This window comes from Acomys russatus, chromosome 11 (assembly GCF_903995435.1).
Source record: "Acomys russatus chromosome 11, mAcoRus1.1, whole genome shotgun sequence".
Classification (NCBI taxonomy): Eukaryota; Metazoa; Chordata; class Mammalia; order Rodentia; family Muridae; genus Acomys; species Acomys russatus.
Window position 1 is genome coordinate 8310550 of NC_067147.1, and position 22901 is coordinate 8333450.

The following is a 22901-nucleotide window of genomic DNA, read 5'->3' on the forward strand; positions in this document are numbered from 1 at the left end:
AGCAGGACCTCCAGCCTTGACTAGTGTGGTCTGCCTGCAAATGGGGTGCAGCCTGGGCTCTAGCCTGCAAGCTGGGTGCTCTGTTTAAGTTTTGCCTCTTGGTAGAGCCTTCAGCGTCTGAGCAAAAACATATGATGGGTTCGCTTGCAGCAATGCCCTGTAAGTCTGCACTGCTGTCAACCAAGTCCAGTGCAGGAATATTCAGTTTTCACTTCTGTAGAGTGGTTATTCTATCTAGCCTGTGCTTGCAAGTCTTGCTGGTGGGATTGGACGTAGCGTATGCGCCAGGTTTAGGGGAGGATTTCCATAGCCAGGCAAACCCTTTCCCACTCTGTTCCTGGCCACATGAAGCTCCTTGCCTGGCCCTGTGCTCATCTCTGCTCCCCAAGGCCAGAGGGAAAAAAGCAGAGGGTCACCAAACGCTCTTTATTGCCAAGTGGCCCCAGAACATTCCAGAGAAAACCACCCATGCTTGGCTGTCCCAAAGGGAAAAGCGAAGACCCACGAAAGCAGAAGAGTCTGGGACAACATCTCATCCAGAGAAGATGTTTCTTCAGACTTCATTGTTGCCAAAAAACGATTGAAGAGCCTCCCTCAATAGCCAGGAAGCGCTCCATCTCTTCCTCAGTCTTCCGATTTAAGGCCGCCCAGGTGCAGATAGATACTCCTGAGGCCGTCGGTGAATGGAAGCTACCCGGAAGGCAGGTCCTTCCAGTCTTAGGTCAAGGAGTGAGGCGTTTGCAGCTTGACTAGCCAGCCTTCACCAGGCTCTTTCCCCTGTCCAACTGGCAGAAATGTGACACTGAGGGTTTGCTGTGGATTGCCAGTGAGACCGATGAGGCCCAGCTGTCACCTGGCACTCAGGAAGGGCTCCATTTGCTGTTTCCTTTCTCTTTCTGGTAGCCAAGGTTCCCCATAGCCCTAGGAGTGCACACGAAGCGGAGAACCCTCTCTAAGCTTCCTTGGAGGCAGTGCCCAGCCTCAGTGTGTGATTCTACTTAGTCTCCTACCTTTGTCCTCAAAATGCAGACTTCAGAACTCTGAGCTAAGACAGAAGAAAAAGAAAAGGACGGGGCTAGTGGTAGGATGTGATGACCCAATGAAAACAGGTCACCGTACTTCTGTTGGAGAAAAGATTAAGATTTCGTCTTTAGTAAGCTAACATAATTCCCTACCCACCATGCGTCTTTACAGTCTGAGAACCAGGAGATCAATCTCCACCGCCCGCCACCCCATGGCGTGCAGTCCCGCGGGTGGACACGCGGGGGCACAGCCACCGGCTGCTCCCTGGTTTAGCAGTTGACATTGTAAAATTGGGGGATTTTCCACACTTGCTTCCCTAGTTCTCCGTCGGCTGTCTGCCCATTGTTTCTGAAGGAGTGGAGGGGGCAGTCACGTTGTCTTTAGAGCCTCCTCTGGGGCTGCAGGCAGGGAGCAGAGAGAGGTTTTGCTTGAGGACAAAGTTTTAAAGGTGACTCGGTGTAGCCATGGAATCTCAAGCTAATGGACTGAATCCAGAGCTGCTACTGTGGGGGCCAGGGGAGCTGAGCTGGGCCGCTCTGCTCTCGTGGAATCTGAGCCCATCAGTCCCCGTAGACCCCATCTGCTCTACTGTACCCTCTGCTGTCCTCTGGTCTCCTGAAGGGTACTTTCTTGGAGCTCCCAGCATCCTCTACCGAACAACCTTTTCTCCCGTTCCCTTCCCTCCCAGGGCAGAATTGTCCTGTGTTTGGGTGGGCCCTTGCTCCAGAACTTCGCAGTACCCTATCAACGTCTTCCGCAAAGGCCTGCCTGCTCGGACCCAAGGAGAACATACATGATCTAGTTGACTCCTAAAATCCTCTACTTCCGGTGGGTTGAAGGACTTGGACTTGAAGCGGTGACCAGAGCCCCTGGAATGCCTACTGTACCCTCCTTCACGCGAGTCTGAAGAGTCTACTGCAAGCTGGCGCCACCCCTGAGGAACCACCCGCTTCCCTGCTGGAGGCTGCCTGTGTAAGGGGGACTATGGCTCTTCTTGGCATCACTGGCCGTGCATCCTGCAGTGGAAACTTAACTCCAAGCCTCTCTTTCTCTTAACCTTTCCAGCGCTGACACTCTCTTCCCGCGGCACATCTCTGAGACTGGCAGCTCCACAGTGGCAGGCTGGGCAAGGGACGAGACCTGAGCAGTCTTACTGTAACCCAAAGGGTTTTGCCTGTTTGTTGCATGTGTGCATACATTTGCACGCATGTGCGACTGTTGTGCATGTGTGTGTCTATGCATTTTCCTCCTACGTAAGGAGGCACGCACGTGCGCTTGAGTGTGTGTGAAGGTCAGGGTTTGACAACATGTGTCTTCCTTGAGTCTTGCTATTTTATTCACTGAGTTGGGGTTTCTTGCTGTCCCTGAGGTTTTGTTAATCTAGATAACCCCTTGCTTTGGGGGTGCCCTATCTCTGTCTCCCAGGACTGGGGTTACAGGCAGGCCACCATGACCACCTGGCTTTTTACATGGGCTTTGGGGATTGGAACTCCGGCCCTCACACTTGTACAGCAGTGTTTATCAGACGTCTGCCTGGTCCTTTCTGCATGGCACATCTGCTGGAACCTGCCTTGAAAAAGTGTGGGGGGAGGCCTTCTACCAGATTCCTGCCGAGGCTTTCCTTTTCCCAGAAGGGGCCCTGGCCCAGCTGAGGTAGGGGAGCCACAGGAGAGGATAGTGGGTGCTCTGGGAAGATGCCTGGGGCTGTCTGTGGCCCTGGGGAGAGTCCATGGCTCTATGGAGCCATGAATCCTACAGGCTGAGACAAGCCACCTGGACCAGAAGGTCTTCTAGTTCTGTTAGTGCCTCACCTTCCTAGAGCCACCCTGGGCAGGCACAGAAGGTGTCTGTCCTGCCTGTGCCCCGCAGAGCCTGTATTAGCACTCTGTAGTCTTGCAGCTCATGTCCTTTGTCTCCTGCACGGGATGACTCCTCTTTTCACCTGTGAAGCCCTCCCTGTATCTCTCTTGTGGCAGGAGCTGCGCTTGCTGGAGGATAGCAGAGCTCCTCCCTTCCGGGCTGCCTTTCACTGTTCATCTCCACCGACATTAACGGTTGCTCTCCTAACAGCTTAATGTCAGCTGGGACTGAGTTCAGTGGGAGCTGCTTTCTTAGGGCAGGACTCTGGGGTTCACTGAGGGGAGAGCCAGTGTTTCAGAGATGGTCTTTGCCAGCAAGATCCTGGCTGTGGCAAGGGGTGCATTTACACTTAGGTGCACATGTGTGTGCATGCACACGGAAGCCGAAAGTCTCCGGTATTGCTCCCCAAAGACACCCACTGTACTTTCTGAGACAAGGTCTTTTACTAGCACCTGGAGCTTGCTGATAGAGCTTGACTGGTTGATCAGAACAGCAGGTCCATTTAATTCCACTCCAGGGCCAGGTTTAGAAGCATGTGCCACCATGCCTGGCTTTTTGTGGAGGTGCCAGAAATTGAACGTAGGCCCTCGTTATGGGTGGCGAGCATTTTACCAACTGAGTGATCTCTCTAGCACTCCCAAATAGCAACATTCCTGCCAGCATTTCTAACCCTTGCCCTCATAAAGCACCCTCCCCTAAGGAGGGGGTTTCAAATGAAGTGGGCCTGGTCTAGGGGTGCATAGCACTTTGGGGTGGAGGGGGAGGCTAGCAACCCAGTGTGGGTCTAAGAGAAAAGTATCAGGCATGTGGGGTGACTCCTACATAATCCTACAGCACTAGGAAACAGGGCACCACCCACCAAACTGAAGGATTAGGCTTTTAACAGATCCTTGTAGCAGCAGCAGCCCCAGTAGGGGCCACCAGGAGCCAGGGCCTAAAGGACTAGGAGCACTCAGGGTGGCTCTCTTTCAGCAGTAGAGATGGGTGCTCAGGTTTGGGGGGTGGTCACTCAGCTCAGGGCTCTGTGTGTCACGTGACAATAGCTGGCCCTTTGGTAGCAGTGGAACTGTGTGCAGCCCTCACAGGTAGCATTTGCTGCCCCTGGGCCTGCTGGGGGCGGGGACTTCTCTGTCTCCTCTTTGTGAGCTTGGGAGTAAGCTCACTGGTAAGGCCATAGAGCTTCAGGCTAAACTGGATGGAGCTCAGGGCCCTGCAGACACAGAGGCCTCCTCGCAAGTGCTGGGGGCCTGAATGGCTTTTGAGTGACCAGAGCTTTGCATATTTCTTCCACTTTTCCTAGCTAGGCTAGGGGGTCCAAGGATAGCCTTGGAGTCAGATTATGAGGATCAGCTCTGAGCTGAGGATGTAGCTTAGCTGCTTCAGTGCTCACCCAGTGTGTATTAATCCTGATGCCTTACTAGGGCTCCCATTGCTGTGATAGAACGCCCTGCCCAAAAGCAACCCAGGGAGCAAAGGCTTTATGTTAGCTTACACTTCCCCACCATAGTCCATCACTGAGGAAAGTCTATAAGATTATGGACATGGCTCCTTAGTTTGGAGAGAAGGATCTAGCTGTCACTCTAGGCCGTCCCTGGAGTCTTTGGTGCAAAGAGAGGGCCCAGAGGCTACGGTGCCCCAAAAGGAAATGCAGAGCTCAGAGATCTAGGCTAAGGTAGGAAGGGTGCTATAGATACACGGGGGGCCAAGTTTTCCCCAGGACAGTCAAATCTGGGGCTGTCCTTGCAAGTCTCAGACCCGCCTGTACCCTAGGCACACACCTCTTGCAGGCTCAGAGCCTCACCGTGCTGGATTTTGGACACACAAGGAAATGCTTTCCCTTATGTCACACACCCTCTATCTTGCTCAGGGAGGGAGCTGTAAGATCCCCTAAATCTAGAAACTTCAAAGACTGTAAATGCCCTTGAGCCAAGCAAATAGACAGCAGACTGTCCAAAGGGCTGGGTGGTTGTCTGATGACTCTGGGAGATAACAGCACAAGGCTCTGTAAGAAATCTAAGGCTTGCTTCAAATGTTCCCCAGGCCCTGGGGCTGTGGGAAACCTGCTGTGCTTCTAGCTGGCAGGGGGGGGGGCAGACTAGAGCAAGTCCACTGTGATGCCACCTGCTCTGTGTCATCAACAAAAGCTTAAGGCACAAAAGAAAGCCTCAGCAATTACTGGATCAGGCAGCTCCCTGGGGTGTGGCTCTGTCAGGTTTTCTGGCCTTCACAATGGGTTGGCTCGCAGGCAGGTTGGGGCAGGTAGAGACAAAGTAGTGGTCCCGGTTCTGGCCTGGACAAGGTGGTTTAGACTCTTTTTTGTTGTTGTTTGGACCATTTGAATGGCATCCGAGACAGGCAGAGGAGGCTGGTGGAAGAAGGTGAGAGACCTTGAGAAGCTGATCTGAAACCCAGGGCTCAGAAAAACAGCAAAAGAAGCTTGGTCATTTGGGCAGGGTCTTCCCCAAGAGGTGTGCCTCCTCTCTGGGTGTGGCTTCCTGGGTGTCTCTCTCCAGGCCTACCTCTCAAGGTGACCCCCACAGATGGACCATCTAGCGAGTTCCTGTCTTAGATAGGCCAGCAATGCAGTTGGGAATTCCAGGTGAGCCTTGTATCTCCTTCCTGTAAGGGTTGTGCTGTGATAACAGACTAGACTGGGACATTTTCTTTCCTGAGGCCTCTGCCCTGTCCCCACATGTCACTGGGTGGCACCAGCAAAGTGCACCCCCACTCTTCACCTACACACACTCAGAGTGGCCTAGCTTGTACAAGAGGTAAATCCCTATGGACCATTGTGAGTATGTAGTGTGCTTAGCTGGAAGCTTCTCTGACAGATGGAATATTGCAGGCTACACGAAGGAGTCCACTATCAGAAAAGGGGGGCAGTCTCAAGCCCCAGGACATTGATTAGATAAAGCTTTGCATTCTATTTTGTTTTTCCAAGACAGGGTTTCTCTGTGTAATAGCCTTGGTTGTCCTGGAACTCTCTTTGTACACCAGGCTGGCCTTGAACTCACAGATAACCGCCTGCCTCTGACTCCTGAGTGCTGGGATTAAAGGCTTGCACCACCACACCTGACAAAGCTTTGCATTCTGGACCAATAGGGTGAAGACTGGGGGAGCAGGGGTGTAACCGTGGAAAGCCAGGCTGTAGGGAAAAGGGTGGGGTTTCTCATGATCAGGGGTGTTCAAAGCCTTTTTGCCTTTTCTCTAGGCTGGTGTCCCCTTTTTGCAGAGTGGCCTTAAAGGCTGTTTCCCTTTCGCTATTCTCTTGACCCTGTTGTTGGGGGGGGGGGGGGGGCGCTTCTTACCCTGGAAGACCCTGCCATGTGCAACTGGCGGGAACATCTCTCCCCCTCCTGGAGGACTAGCTGGTTCACGTGGCCCCCAGTCACCAGCACCGGAAAAACCAGACAAACCACACACAGACAGAGGCAGTGCAGGAGAGCCAGGCCCACCACACAGGCTGTGGCCTGCCTGCTCAGCCTAGTGGGGACTGGCTGCCGAAACAAAACTCGCTGTTTCTTAATCTAATAGAAAACATGTAAGAGACATACCAAAGAGAAAAGCACTCATCATCCCGCCCACCCACCCGTCCCCCCTTCCCCCCCCCCCCGAAAAAAAAAAAAAACAGGGCAAATTGCTCCTTGAGCAGGGAAAGGAAATCAGCTGATGCCAACACAGCTAAGTCAGGTGTTGGAATCATCTGGAAGGATTTTCAAGTAGCCATCCTAAAAAAAAAAAAAAAAAAAAAAAAGCCTCAATAAGCAATTAGAAATTCTCTTGAAACACACTTTAAAAATAGAAAGTCGTAGGCAAGAAATAGAAGCTACAAGGGCTGGGAAGACTGCCGAGTAGATTAGGCTCTCGCCCTCTGAGCAGGATGTGTGTGTAAGGCATCTGTAATCCCAGCATGCCTAGGGGAGATGGGGAGTGGAGGAAGCAAAGACCAACACTTCAGGTGGTCCTTTGACCTCCACACATACTCCTGTATTCATGCCCACACGTGCCCGTGCACACCACATACACACAGGAAATAGTAACCAGTTAAAGAAATAGAAGTTTTATAAACTGTACCTATACCCAGTTTAGCTTTCCTACAGATCCTCTTAGCCATTCCTTCTAGCTCATCACCACCGCCTCTGTCAGCTGCAATCCTCAGCAACACTTTCTGCTAGGGACCCCAGTGACCACACCAGGCTAGGACTCACTTCGCCATCATCAGAGAGGCTTCTTCTTGCACTACATGGGAAATATTACAGAGACCCACAGCTGCACGATGTGCAGAGTGAGAGACTTTGGAGCACTCAGCCCTAAGTGGGATGCTTTCATCAGAGCCTCTCCTCAGGGCTCGGGGAGCTCCGCAGAAGAGGAGGCAGAGAGACTGTAAGAGCCAGAGGGAACAGATGACTCTAGGAAAGTGTCCTCCAGACACAACGGGCCTGATGCACATATGAACTCACAGAGACTGCAGCAGCAAGCATAGATTTGAGCTAGATATGGTCCCAGCACTGGGATGTGGGTGTGGGTGTGTGTCGGGGGTGGGGGATGTTGGAGATTGGACATGGGCTTTTACCTCTACCCAAGGTATCTGCAATTGATACCCACTGACATTGGGAAAATTTTTTTTTCCCCAGTGGAGCCTTATGGGAATATTAATCACACTTGAGGGCAGGCCCAACGCCCAGCAGTAGATGGCCAATGCAGAAAGAACTCAATGGCCTTTCTGTAGACTTTTATTTTTTATTTTTATTTTTATTTTTTATTTTTTATTTTTTTTTTCTGTAGACTTTAAAAAAAATTTTTTTTTTCTTTTTGCTTTGTTTAGGTTTTTTGGTTTTTGTTTTGTTTTGTTTTGGTTTTTTTTTTTTTTTTGTTTTTCCAGACAGGGTTTCTCTGTGTAGCCTTGGCCATCCTGGACTCACTTTGTAGACCAGGCTGGCCTCGAAATCACAGCGATCCGCCTGCCTCTGCCTCCCGAGGGCTGGGATTAAAGGTGTGCGCCACCACGCCTGACTCCTTGTTTTGGTTTTTTTTTATTTGTTTTGTCTTATTGGTCTTTTGATTGTATATTTTAGTTTCCATTTTGTGTTGTTGTGAGTTGAGGAGGCAGATATTTTTATTTGGTTTTGTTTTCAAGAGAGAAAGGGAATAGAGTTGGATGGATGGAAAGATAGGGAGGATCTGAGAGGAGTTGGAGGAGGGTAACCATAAGTCATTTGCCTACAGCCTGACCTTATGGGAGCATCTTGTTAATTGGGTTTCCCCTTTGCAGACGACTCTAGCGTGTGTCAAGCTAGCCTGCACAGTATGTGTGCGTGATGTGTACATGTGGCCATGTGTGTCAAGCTGACGCAGTGCTAGCCTGCACAGTATGTGTGCGTGATGTGTACATGTGGCCATGTGTGTCAAGCTGACGCAGTGCTAGCCTGCACAGTATGTGTGCGTGATGTGTCCATGTGGCTATGCATGCCCTGGCTGTTTGTGGGGAAGCCAGAGGACAACTTTGCTGAGTCTGTTCTCTTCTTCCACTTTTATGTGGGTCCCAGGGGCTGAACATTGGTCATCAGACTTGCAAGACAAGTACTTTCACCAGCAAAGTCATTTTTTCATCCCTCTAATTATTTTAAATATATTAATGGTATTAACTCCCAAGTTGTGAAGTTTTCACAAATACTTTTCATAGGTTTTTATATGTTCAATTAATCTGGGGCCATGTGTAAGTTCTCCCTTTCTATTTAGTCAAATCCATCCATTTTCTTCATCTTCTATTACCTTACTGTTATAATTTGTAACACTTCACACCTTATGACTATGCACCCTTTTATATAATCACATTAGACAAACATGCATGTTCTAGTGCTCTGGCCCAGGGTAAGTAAGTGCTTAGGTGAGCGCCCTCTCGCTGTGCCACTATACTGTGCCCTCATTCCCGCTCTAGCTTTCTAATATTTAAAATTCAAAGTTAGTTAGAATTAGTTTTGACACACGACAAAGTTATGAATCAATTCAAATGATAAATCTCTCTCTCTCTTTGTGTTTTTGAGACAGGGTTTCTCCGTGTAGCCTTGGCTGTCCTGGGATTTGCTTTGTAGAGCAGGCTGGCCTTAAAGGCACAGCAATCTGCCTGCCTCTGCCTTCTGAATTCCGGGATTAAAGGCGTGCGCCGCCACACTCACTTATGAGTCAATTTCTCAATAGCACTTATTAATTTTACCCTACATGTGAAAGAAGGATATGTGTGTGTGTGTGTGTGTGTGGAGTATCTGTGTGTGTATTTGTGGATGATGTGTTGTGTGTGTATTTAGTGTGTGTATGTATGGTATATGTAGACAGACTACAAACATAGTTAAAGCAATCTTGTATGTATGCATACATGTATGGTATGTGTGTGTGTATGTATTGTGTGTGCATGCACGCTATGTGCAGGTATATGTTATATGTATGTTGTGTGTATATGTTGACTGTATGTTTGCATATATGCATGTTGTGTTTGTGTATGTTGTATCTATGTATGTTGTGTGTATATGTATGTACATGTATGTGTGTACGTGTACGTATGGTGTATGTGAGTATGCATGTTGTGTGTGTATGTATGTTTATATGTATGGTGCATATGTAACTTAGGTGTTTGTCTTTGCTGTTACCTTGTTTGTGACAGGTCTCTTGCTCACCTCTGCCATGCACCAGGCTGTTGGGGTTCTGAGGAGTATCTTGTCTCCATGGCCTTGCTACAGGAGTTCTGGGGTTACGGATGCATGCTCCCACTCCCCGCTTTACATAGGTTCTGGGCATTCAGACGCTGGTCCTCACATCTGCATGTCAACGGTTGCCCCCGTAAGCCACCACTTCAGTCACAAATCATTGTTTTAAGAAACCCAGCAGATAGCTGGGCTTATAAGAAGCGATGAGATACTGAACTTCAGAAAGTGGATGGAGGTCAGGACAGCTTTCATCCGGGAAGGTCGGTGAGGGCGGGAAAGTGTGGTGGAGGGAGGGAGGAGGGAGAGAAAGTGTGGTGGAGGGAGGGAGGAGGGAGGGAAAGTGTGGTGGAGAGAGGGAGGAGGCAGCCGGCACTCCTGTTTTGTGTTACACAGGGTCTCACCATGTCACCTTGGTAGTTCTGGAACTTTTATGCAGACCGGGCTGATGTTGAACCCACAGAGAACCTATTCCCTGCCGCCCAAGCCCTGGGACTAAAGGGGTGCACCACCATAGCTGTTGACAGCCAACATCTTAATGCATTGTGAAGCCCCGTGTGGCTAGGTAGCTCCCTGAGCAGGCAGCACAGGGTGAACCCACGTGACCTGCCAACTTCAGATGACTAAGAGCAAATGTGCTTTATCTCTGCACGGCAGAGGCTACATTGAGAAAAGGGATATTTCACTGGAAGTGCATGTCATTAACTTCGGTCTTAACTATCATTTTACAGACAGACTCTGGTATACAAAACCAGTGGTGAGGCCACAAAGAAATAACAGATGATGGCCACAGCCAAGAGGGAAGGTAACCCACAGCAGCAGAAGTGGGCCCAGATGTGGGAATTATCAGACAGATGTGAATGCAGTTATGAAACATATGTTAAAGGATTCAACAGCAAAGAGAGACAACATGTGTGAGCACATCCCAGGTATTTTAACAGACTTATGGAAACTGTAACAAGCTACAGTTTTCTCAGAACTGTGGTCAGGACTCAGGGAGGGAGCATTGAACCAAAATAAACAAAGGGATTCCAGTACATGAAGTAATAAACTCTTCTGTCTCTCCATGGCATTTTTTTTCTCCTCCTTCTACAAATTTCTCATTCATTTTCTTGGTTCATCTGTCTATTGAAATATCTATGGCCATATTTACAATAGCCGTAGAATATTAATGGTATGAATGGATGTGGTGACACTCACTTGGAGACAGAGGCAGGAGGATTGACAGTTTAAAGGTAACTGGATCCATGGCCTCTGCCTCAGATCCTGCCTTCAGTTCCTGCGCTGACTCCCCTATATAATGGGCCGTCAGCTGTAAGGCTTTCCGGGTCAGTGTGCATCACTGGCTTGGCTTGGGCAAGGTGCTGGGAATGCCTTATTTGCACAAAGAGGAATTCCAGGTCCTTGCTGGACATGACCTTATAAGGAGAGGAAGTTTAGCCTGTAACCTGGCTGCCAGGCTACATGCCAGGCTAACCCTCAAGAGTGGCAGAGGTGGGGGCTGTAAGGCTGTGGGGGCTGGGCCATGCGGACCCAGAACAGGGAGGCATTAGTCCTACTTCTGCAGGTCTCCACACGAGATTTTCAGGGTTGGACACACCTTGACGTCACTCTTGTTCCAGGCCAGCTTCCTCAGTCACATGGCTCCCAGACCTCAGGTGAGGTAAATTCCTTCTTTCCCCAACTTGCTTCTGGTCACGGTACTTCGTCACTAAGACAGTGGTTGAGTCTGTGTGGGTCGAAAGAGGAAAGGAGTGTGTGGAAACTTCCTGGGGTGAGAAGAATATGACAGATCTTGATTTGCACATTTGCAGCTGTCAAAGTTTATTGAGCGAAATAGAAGAGGCCCAAGCTCACCCTGATCTGTTCTGCTTGGCTCCTCTTTGGGTGGTACTGCTTTTCAACCATCTGTCTTGGTGCCTGGAGCTGTGGTCACAATGACTTTAGATGCCACTGTGGTTTGCATCTCTTTTTGTTTTGTTTTGTTTTGTTTTGAGAGAGGGTTTCTCTGTGTAGCCTTGGCTGTCCTGGACTCCTTTTGTAGACCAGGCTGGCCTTGAACTCACAGTGATCTGCCTGCCTCTGCCTCCCGAGTGCTGGGATTAGAGGCATGTGATATCATGCCCAGCTTTGGATATCTTTTTTAATGGTGTTTGCATGCATCTCTCTCTCTCTCTCTCTCTCTCTCTCTCTCCCTCTCTCTCTCTCTGTCTGTCTCTCTCTCTCTGTATGATGTGTGGATGTTTCTAGGACAGTGGTTCTCAGCCTTCCTTCCTGTGACCTCATGTTGTGGTGACCACAAACTCATTTCACTGCTATTTCATAACTGTAATTTTGCTGCTGTTACAAATCGTGATGTAAAGATCTGATAGGCAGGCTATCTGCCGGGCGACCCCTGTGGGGAAAGCATCCCGAAGTTTAAGAACTACTGCTCCAGGGTTTCACTCGCTTCTGTTTTCTATCTTGCTTTCCGTGCTTTGGGGTTACAGACGCTTGTGGTAGGATAGTCATCGGCAAGTGATGACGTCACAGACCTGGATATCTGACGCGTAATGTTGTCATGCTTGTCTGAGGCTTGGGACCCTGATAAGCTCCCCGTGAGACTTTTAGGAGGTGGAGCCTTTGGGAAAGAAGTTTCGCCATTGGAGAAGAAACTCCTTCGGAAGGGAAAAAGGAGCACATCCCCTTCCTGTCTGTCTTTGTTTTCTGGCTGCACTGAGGTAAGTGAACCTTTCCCAAGCACCCCCGCCATAGCTTGTTGCTTTGCCACAGTCCTAACCCAAACATCCAACAACTATAACACCAAGACCAGCCTTTCCTGGTTGTGCACGTACGTGTATGTGTGTCAGTGCCTTCCTCAATCACGTCTCCAGCTTAATTTTTTGAGACAGGGTCTCTCACCGAACTCAGAGCTCGTCAATTTGGCTAGCCTGGCTGGAAAGGAGGCCCAGGAATCGTTCCCTCTCCTCATCCCAGTGTAGGGGCTCTGTCCCAGTGTGGGGGCTCTGTCCCAGTGTAGGGGCTCTGTCCCAGTGTAGGGGCTCTGTCCCAGTGTGGGGGCTCCGTCTGTGCAGTGTGGGGGCTCTGTCCCAGTGTAGGGGCTCTGTCCCAGTGTAGGGGCTCTGTCCCAGTGTAGGGGCTCTGTCCCAGTGTAGGGGCTCTGTCCCAGTGTAGGGGCTCTGTCCCAGTGTAGGGGCTCTGTCCCAGTGTAGGGGCTCTGTCCCAGTGTAGGGGCTCTGTCCCAGTGTGGGGGCTCTGTCCCAGTGTAGGGGCTCTGTCCCAACGTAGGGGCTCTGTCCCAGTTGGGGGCTCTGTCCCAGTGTATGGGCTCTGTCCCAGTGTATGGGCTCTGTCCCAGTGTATGGGCTCTGTCCCAGTGTATGGGCTCTGTCCCAGTGTATGGGCTCTGTCCCAGTGTGGGGGCTCTGTCCCAGTGTATGGGCTCTGTCCCAGTATAGTGGCTCTGTCCCAGTGTAGGGGCTCTGTCCCAGTGTATGGGCTCTGTCCCAGTGTGGGGGCTCTGTCCCAGTGTAGGGGCTCTGTCCCAGTGTATGGGCTCTGTCCCAGTGTAGGGGCTCTGTCCCAGTGTATGGGCTCTGTCCCAGTGTATGGGCTCTGTCCCAGTGTATGGGCTCTGTCCCAGTGTGGGGGCTCTGTCCAGTGTATGGGCTCTGTCCCAGTATAGGGGCTCTGTCCCAGTGTAGGGGCTCTGTCCCAGTGTATGGGCTCTGTCCCAGTGTGGGGGCTCTGTCCCAGTGTAGGGGCTCTGTCCCAGTGTATGGGCTCTGTCCCAGTATAGGGGCTCTGTCCCAGTGTAGGGGCTCTGTCCCAGTGTGGGGGCTCTGTCCCAGTGTGGGGGCTCTGTCCCAGTGTGGGGGCTCTGTCCCAGTGTGGGGGCTCTGTCCCAGTGTGGGGGCTCTGTCCCAGTGTAGCGGCTCTGTCCCAGTGTAGGGGCTCTGTCCCAGTGTGGGGGCTCTGTCCCAGTGTAGGGGCTCTGTCCCAGTGTGGGGGCTCTTTCCCGTGTATGGGCTCTGTCCCAGTGTAGGGGCTCTGTCCCAGTGTATGGGCTCTGTCCCAGTGTAGGCGCTCTGTCCCAGTGTGGGGGCTCCGGCTGTGCAGTGTTGTGCTACCGCTTCGTGCGTGAATTCTGGGGACCCAAAGTCAAGTGTTCATGCTTGCGTAGCAAGTACTTCACCAGTGTAGGTGTCTCCTCACTGCACCTTTACTATTTTTTTTTTAAAGTGGATTTAATGCACAGTGACGAAAAGCTAACATAATTCCTCTCAGTTGTTGAAAAGTAAATTCAACTCATTGCCAGTAGGAATAGCACAAGAAAAAAAAAAAAAAAAAAAAAAGGAAATAGTAGGCGTTTAGAACATTAGTGGATTTAAGCATGCAAATCTGGAAGTGGTAATATCTTTCCTAACAGATTTTCCTTTTGCAATTCAGAAAGTAAAATTTTCTCCTTGAATGTCATTTGCTTCATCTTACCTTCTAACAAAGTATTCTGCACTTTTTAAAAATAAAAAACCCAAATTGTTTAATGAGCCAGGGGCTCACCTCTCACTTCTAAGGCACTTCCACACACTGTGCTCCCATACACCTGGAAACAACTTTGGGTCTTGTCGAATTCCACCAAAGGCCGTATGACACAGACGTGTGCATGGCTTTTGTTCCTCCCACTAGGGACATGGGGTCCAGCTTCCAGAGTGTCATCAAACCTAGGACTTTTTACCTTATTCAGGTGGAATTTTCTGCAAATCTAGTTGTCTTCTCCTCCTCCTCCTTCTTCTTTTTTGTTTTTTGAAACAAGGTTTCTCTGTGTAGACTTGGATGTCCTGGACTCACTTTTGTAGAACAGGCTGGCCAGGAACTCACAGTGATCTGCCTGCCTCTGCCACCCCCCCCCCCCCCCAGTGCTGGGATTAAAGGCGTGTGCCACCATGCCCGGCCCTTAATTGGTTTTTAAAAGGTGGAGACTTATTACTTTTGAATAAGGACATATTTCCAAGCTGAGAGCTGATAGCGGACTTTGGACCATAGCCTTTATCTTCAGAGCTTCCTTCTGTACTCACCACACAAATGTCACCCAAGGTTTCTATATGATGGCAACTGTGAGTTCAACTCAACAGCGTGTTTTCTTGGGCTGGTTAAAGTCATCTCCTGTTTTCTTCCAATAGCACCTTTTCTTTCTTCAACCAATTCCTTAAATGCACCTATAATCAAGAGTGTCCCCACCAAGGTCCTCTTTGTCATCCTGGAATCTTGTGGAAATAAGTGTGTGTGTCGAGTGGAAGGGCAGGGACAGAGGGTGGTAAGAGTGGCAAGGACAGCCGGGCGTGGTGGCGCATGCCTTTAATCCCAGCACTCGGGAGGCAGAGACAGGCAGATCACTGTGAGTTCGAGGCCAGCCTGGTCTACAAAGTGGGTCCAGGACAGCCAAGGCTAACACAGAGAGACCCTGTCTCAAAAAAACAAAAAACAAAAACAAAAACAAAAAACAAAAACAAAACAAAACAAAACAAAAAAAAACCAAGAGTGGCAAGGACAACGGGATCTGTCTCTTGCGTCAATTGTCACAGATGTGTGAACCCTAACTTCAGGCCAGGCCCAGGAACATGTGAGGAGCACCACCCATTCACCCCCTGACTGATTCAAAGTACAGGTTAAAGGGTTCAGAGGACATAGAGGACAGTGTGGAAGATAGGTACTCCTCAGGGATGATGAGCCTGCTGGTGACGGTGGTGGTGGTACTGCTGGTGATGATGGTAGCAGTAACCGTTAGAGATGATGGTTGTAGTGGTGGTGATGGTTGTGTTAGAGAGGATGGTGATGTGATGATGGTGATGGTGGTGGTAGCAGTGGTGGTGTCAATGTTAGAGATGCTGGACTTAAGGTCTAGATTATGTCCCAGCAAGCCAAGTTCAGTCATCTGTTCTCAATAAGCCAATTAAAATAGCCAAGTTAATGCTGAAAAACAGAAAAAGAACATTTATTCAATGTGATCACATTGGAAAGAGGGAAAGAGAGCCAGTGAGTGATCCTGAGATCTTTGGGATCTTAAAGTGAGCTTAAGTTGTGAGTAGCCAGCTATAGTTATGCATATCTAAGCAGTCCTGGTCAATTTGTGATTATGTCCATCATTGACAAACCATTGTCTTTTCTGTAAGATGTCCTAACAAGAAAGTAAATCTCTGAGAGAAAAGTTACCTACCTGACTATCTCAAGCTCTTGACAGTTTCTTCTCCTAGCATGAGATTCCTGAGGGGAATTCTAATTTCTTGGGGTCCATTGTTTCAATAGTCTGCTATCCAAAGTGAGGGGCACAAACATCTCTTTGGAATGTCTGCATCCTTGCCAGGCGAGCTGCAATAGTGGTGATGTTGGAGGTGGTGATGGTGGTGATGGTGATGATATGATGCTGATGCTGAGGGTGGGTGTTGAGATGGTGGCATCAAAGATGATGCTGATGAGCTACGGTGATGGTATGCTAGTGTTGGCGGTAAGAACCATGATGTGGGCCGAGATGATGATGATGATGGTGGTGGTGGTGGTGGTGGTCATGGTGGTTTGAAGAAAGCAGAGATAGATATATTTATTATTTCCCCCTTTCCTTCCTGTAACCCCACGGAAGCTGGAGGAACCGCAGCTCTCTCACAGCCGTGAGGTCATGATGACAGCAGAGCATAAATTGCTGACCGTGACTTACTAAGAGAGGTTAAGTGGAGAGAGATGGGAGCCAGGAACTCAGATACCACAGATGAACAGCTGGACCCGGCAGACAGAGACTTACCTTCTGACTTACAGATTTTTTTTTTTTTGGAAAAAAATAATCCCTACTTGTTTTAGCCACAGTGGTCTTTTTTTGTTACTTGATACTGACAGGTATGATGGTCTTGGAAATGAGGAAACTTGAGCCCACAAGGCACACGGCCATGAGTGCTGCATCACATCTGCTCTTCTCTTGTTGCACAGACCTGTTATATATATCACACACACATGCACACGCACACGCACGCACACGCGCACACACACGCACACACACACGCACACACACGCACACACACGCACACACACACACACACACACACGCACACACACGCACACGCACACACACACGCACACGCACACACGCACACACACGCACACGCACACACACGCACACACACGCACACACACGCACACACACATGCACACACACGCACACGCACACACTCACACACACACGCGCACACACACGCACACGCACACACACACACGCACACACGCACACGCACACACACGCACACACACACACGCACACACACGCACACACACGCACACGCACACACACGCACACACACGCACACACACACACGGTATGTATGTGTGTTCAGGGATCATACACTCATCCTGAGCACCCTCATTCCTCAGGAGCCATTTGTCTTCTTTTAAAAGTATTTTTTATTAATTATTTGAGAATTTCATGCAACATATTTTGATCACATTCATGCCAACTTTTCCCCTTAATTCCCCCCAGATCTTCCCTCATCTCATGACTCACTCAAGTTTATGTTCTTTGAAAATAAAAAAAAAATTTTTTTTTTAATTTGCCAGGTGTGATGACACAAGCTTTTAGTTCCAGCATTCAGGAGGCAGAAGCAGGTGGATCTCCATGAGTTCAAGGCCAGCCTGGTCAGAAACTCATTGACTCTGATTCATGTAGTCCATACTCTTCTGAGTCTGTCCACTAGAGCATGGTCAGTCTACCAGGATACATATCCTTAACAAAACAAAACAAAACTGACTATTCCTCGCCCGGAAGCCATCATATACCCATAGTTCCTCAGTCAGGTAAGAGGCTCCTGAACCACTTTCCCACCGCATGCTGGAATGTTGGCTGGCTCGGTGGCATGCGGGTCACGTGAAGGCAATCGCAGCCCTCTGAGCTCACAAAGGCAGCAGTCATGCTGTGTTCAGAAAACACTGTTATATGCTACTCACGCCTGACCTCTGGCTCTCTCGGTCTTTTTATATCCCTTTCCCCAGTGTTCCCTGAGCCTCAGAGAGGGAGTGAGATAGATCTCTCATTTGTGAATGGACACTCCACTGACACTTACTCCCTGTACTTTAACCAGCAGTGCCTTCCTGCATTAACCACCACTCATTGCACAAAGGAACTTTTCTGATGAGGTTTGGAGTAACAGTGGCCTATGGCTAGAGAGGTGTGAATTTAGAAGGGAGTTTGCTGATTTAACACTCTAATGGTCATAGGCTCATCTGGAGACCTGTGAGCTTCCAAACCATGGGTTCTTGGCCAGTTTTTGTTTTTGTTTTTTTTTTTTTTTTGAGAAGGTTTTTCTGTGTGACCCTGGCTGTCCTGGACTCTTTGTAGACCAGGCTGGCCTCGAACTCACAGTGATCCACCAGCCTCTGCTTCCCAAGTGCTGGGATTAAAGGCATGCGCTACCAAGCCTGGCTCTTGGCCAGTTTTATTGTACCAAGCATGCGTTTTCTCTGTGGAACAGGTCTTAAATTGAACCAGTAAGTCGCTGGTTGACTTCATAATGTTTATGTCACTATTTCACCAATGGGCATATCTTTCCATGCTGGTCATAACTGTAGTTCACAGTGTTCACAGTTGGGTAAGGACTGTTGGTGGCCCCCTCCCCCTGCAACAAACAAACAAACAAACAAACAAACAAAAAACCCTGCACAACACTTTCTAGCACTATGAAAACTAACCAAAAAGGAGGAGACTTTCTGGCCAGTACTGACTTGATTTCTCCATTTTCTGTGGCCAGTGCGTATGGTGACTTTGGCCATAGGATCTCACCACCAAGTTCTGTATGGTCTTTCAAGCATCCTTAGAATTAGTTATCCCTCCCTCAGCCCCACCTCTGCCCTCTTCCCACTCAAGCCCTTCTCCACTGTTTCCTTTCCACTCTGTATCACTGGCACTCTATAATTCCACATCCCTTATGGCTCTTCTTTCTCCCTCTCTACCAATGGACCCTTTCCAGCTACCCGTGTCTCCGTAGGAACTCCAAGTTAGACGCACGCATCTGAAGAGTTGGCAAGAAGAGTCACGCATGAGTAAGAAAGTGTGACATTTGTCTTGCTGAGTCTGTGTTACGTCATTCAGTATGCTTGCATAGATTTATCCACTTACCTGAAATTTTCATAATTAGATTTTTTTTTTCTCCTGGATAAGACTCCATTGTATGTAGGTATGCGTTTTTATTATCGATTCATTAGTTGGTGGGCATCTAGGATGTCTCTATGTCCTGGCTGCTGTGAATAGAGCAGCCATAACATGAGTGAGTAGGTGTCTCTAGAGTCTGTGCCCAGGAGTGGTATAGTCGGGTCATGTGGTAGGTCCCCAACACATTGTTTTCTACGGTGGCTGCACCAGTGTGCTCTCTCACCAGCAGGGAGGGTCCCCCAGTCCCCACATCCTCACCAGCATTTATTTGTTCTTGGCTATTCTGACTGGGGCAGGTTGAAATCTCAGAGTAGTTTTCACTGATGATTTAGGATGGTGAATACATTTAAAACATGCTTCTTAGGCACTTCTATATCTTCTGAGAACACTGTTTACTTTCTTTTTTTTTTTTTTTTTTTTTCAAGACAGGGTTTCTCTGGGTAGCCTTGGCCATCCTGGACTCACTTTGTAGACCAGGCTGGCCTCAAACTCACAGTGATCCGCCTGTCTCTGCCTCCCGAGTGCTGGGATTAAAGGCGTGCACCACCATGCCTGACTCAAGAACACTGTTTACTTTCACAGCCAACTTTTTCCTTTTCTTTTTGGTTTTACTGATACAAGGTCTCTCTGTATTAGCCTTGGCTGTCTTGGACTCACTTTGTAGACCAGGCTGGCCTCGAACTCACATCGATCTATCTGCCTCTGCCTCCTGAGTGCTGGGATTAAAGGTGTGTGCCACCATGCCCGGCCTTTCACAGCCAACTTCTTGATTGGGTTGTTTGTTTTCTTATTGCTTAGTTTTCCAAGTACCTTGTATATATATATATATATATATTTTTGGGGGGTTTTTCGAGACAGGGTTTCTCTGTGTAGCCTTGGCCATCCTGGACTCACTTTGTAGACCAGGCTGGCCTCGAATTCACAGCAATCCGCCTGCCTCTGCCTCCCGAGTGCTGGGATTAAAGGCGTGCGCCACCACGCCCGGCTACCTTGTATATTCTAGACACTAATTTTTGGCCAGATGTATAGCTGAGAAAGGTTTTTCTCTCCTGCAGGCTACCTTTTTTTAGCTGATTAAGTTTCCTTTGCAGTAAAGAACCTTTTAATTGCATGAAGTTCCCTTTATTGATTATTTATGTTGGTCTCATTTCCTGGGCAGTTGGAGTCCTCCTCAGAAAGTACTTACCCGAGCTGTCCTGGAGTGTACACGCCATCTTTCCTCTGGACCTTTCAGTTTCAGGCCTAACACTGAGCTCTTCAGTTCCCTTGGGCTGATTGGCAGGAGAGTAAGAGAGAAGGATCTAATTTCATTCTTCTACGTGAAGCTATCCTGTTTTTCCTAACACCATATATTAAAGATACTATATTTTCTCCAGTGTATGTTTTTGGAATGTTTGTTAAAAATCAGGTGGCCACAGGTGTGTGGATGGTGGCCTATTGAGGGCTGTGCCCTTTTTGTTCTGGTGCCATTTTGTTTTCCCTATTGTATACAACTTGAATTTTGGTTTATTGACCCCCCCCCCCACTCCCCAGCAGTATTTTTATTGTCCAGGGTTTTTTCTGCTTTCACATAAATTTTAAGATTGATTTTTCAATCTCTGTGAAGGATTACATTGGGAATTTGATGGGGTAGCATTGAGTCTGTAGATTGCTTTTGGTAGAATAGCCATTTTCTTTTCTTTCTTTTTTCTTTTTCCAAGTTTTTTTTTTTTTTTTTTTAAGACAGGGTTTCTCTGTGTAGCCTTGACTGTCCTGGACTCACTTTGTAGACCAGGCTGGCCTCGAACTCACAGCGATCCACCTGCCTCTGCCTCCCGAGTGCTGAGATTAAAGGCGTGCTTTTTTCCCAAGTTTAAAAGTCTACTTTAATTCACAGAACAGTTAACATTGAAATTGTGGGGTATATCACAAATATTTAGAATACAAATAAATTCTGTAACCCAGTCTGGTCTTGAACCTATGGTGTGACCTTACAGGGAATATGGACATGAACACCATCAATTTCTACCCGGGAGGACCAAAGAGGGCCTCACACCTTACAGGCAAATCCTTCTACACAGGGCACAGGGACAATTGGGGCACAACTGTGGCAAAGTCCTTCAAATTTAGAATTTTTTTTTTTCTGTGTAGCCTTAGCTGCCCTGGACTCGCTTTGTAGGCCAGGCTAGACTTAAACTCACAGCGATCTGCCTGTTTCTGCCTCCTGAGTGCTGGGATTAAAAGCCAAATTTAGATTTTAAAAAAGCACTCGGGGGGAAAAAAAAAGCACTCAGGAGGGTCTGTGTTAAATGAACTCCCAAGACAGACAAAACTTTATCAAACCGCATATAGTTAAAAGGCCTCAAAGCCACACATCAGGTTAGCCTTTAGCAGGTGGCTGTGACAGCAAAGCCACACATCAGGTTAGCCTTTAGCAGGCGGCTGTGACAGATCCTCTTCTTTTTCTTGCTATCACTGGTGAGTTCAAGACAAAACCACAGCACAGATGCAGAGTCTTAAAAGCAGAATAGCCATGTTCATATTATTAATCCTATCAATCCATGAGATCAGAGCAGTTTTCATCTTCTGATATCTTCCTCCGTTTTTTTTTTCAGAGTCTTAAAGTTTTCACTGTACAAATCTTTCACTTCCTTGGTTAGATTTGTTCAATAAATTTTGAGGATATTGTGAATGGAGTTGCTTCTTTGATTCCTTTCTTGGTATATTTGTTAGTGGCATATAGGAATCAAAGAAGCAACAGAGAAAGTTCCAGGACTTCCAGGGCTAAACAGAGGAACCTTGCCTCAAAAATAAATAAATAAATAAATAGTTCCTCCAATGAGTATGAGGTAATCCTCTTCAGCTCTTCTGACTGGTTTTGGTTTGAAGGGTTTTTTTTTTTTTTTTTTTTTTTTTTTTGTCTTTGTTTTTGTTTTTTGGTCAATATCAAACTAGCTGTGCCTGTTTATTTCTTTGTACAGGTGCTTGGAATTTTTTTTTCTATCCTTTTACATCTTTGATGGTGAAGTGTGCTTTTTAGAGACAGCAAAAAGCTGAGTTCTGTTTTCTAATCCAGTCTGCTAGTCTGCGTCTCTTTATTATGGAATTAAACCATTAATATTAAGAGTTATTATTGAACTATGTATATCCTTATTTTTTGATTTTGTGGTATTTTCTTAGGTGTCTTTTGATAAACTGCTCCATAATAATTTTTTCCTTGGGGGCCGGAGAGATGGCTTTGAGATTAAGAGCACACTGTCTGCTCTTCCAAAGATCCTGAGTTCAATTCCCAGCAACCACATGGTGGATCACAACCATCTGTAATGAGATGTAATGTCCTCTTCTGGCCTGCAGGCTTATGTGCAGGCAGAACACTATATATGCAATAAATAAATCTTTAAAATTTTTTTTTCCTTGTGACTGCTTGAGTGTGTTTATTCCTGCCTTCAGGCTGAAGCATCTTGCCTATTGTCCTCTGCTGAGCTTGCTAAGCGGCCATAAATTCCTTTAGCCTGAATTTGTCATGAAAAGTTTTTTTTATTTCCCTTTCATTTTTAATAGATAGTTTTTCTGGGTATAATATTCTGGATTAAAACAGTTGTTTTTCAGAACTTGGAATACATTGCCCCAGGCCCTTCTGGCTTTAAAAAGTTTCTGTTGAATAATCAGGTATTATTTTCATGGGTTTGTCTTAATAAGTGACTTGACCTTTCTCTCTTGCAGCATTTAATATCCTTTATTTATTTATTAAAAAAAAACTATAATATGTCATGTGGAGATTCTTTTCTGGTCCTGTCTATTTGGAGTTCTGTCCCTGGTCAGGCATGCCTTTCTCTCCACTTGTTGTTGTTGTTGTTGTTTGTTTGTTTGTTTACTTCTATGACCTTAGTCATCTATGCCTTCACTATGGTGTTCTTCTTTTATGCTCATAATCCAAGGTTAGGTCTTCTCATGGCATTCCAGAGCGCTCACGTTTTGTTCCTTTTTATTTTAATTTGTCTGATTGACTTGTTCTGCGTGGCCCTCTTCCTCTGCCTTGCTCTCCGATTCTGTTTTGCACACGTTCCGTTCCACCACTGAGGGTTTTATGTCACTTACTCAGCTTTTCTTTCACATCCGTTTGGGTTTTGCTCAGCCATTCTATCTCAGCTTTCCTG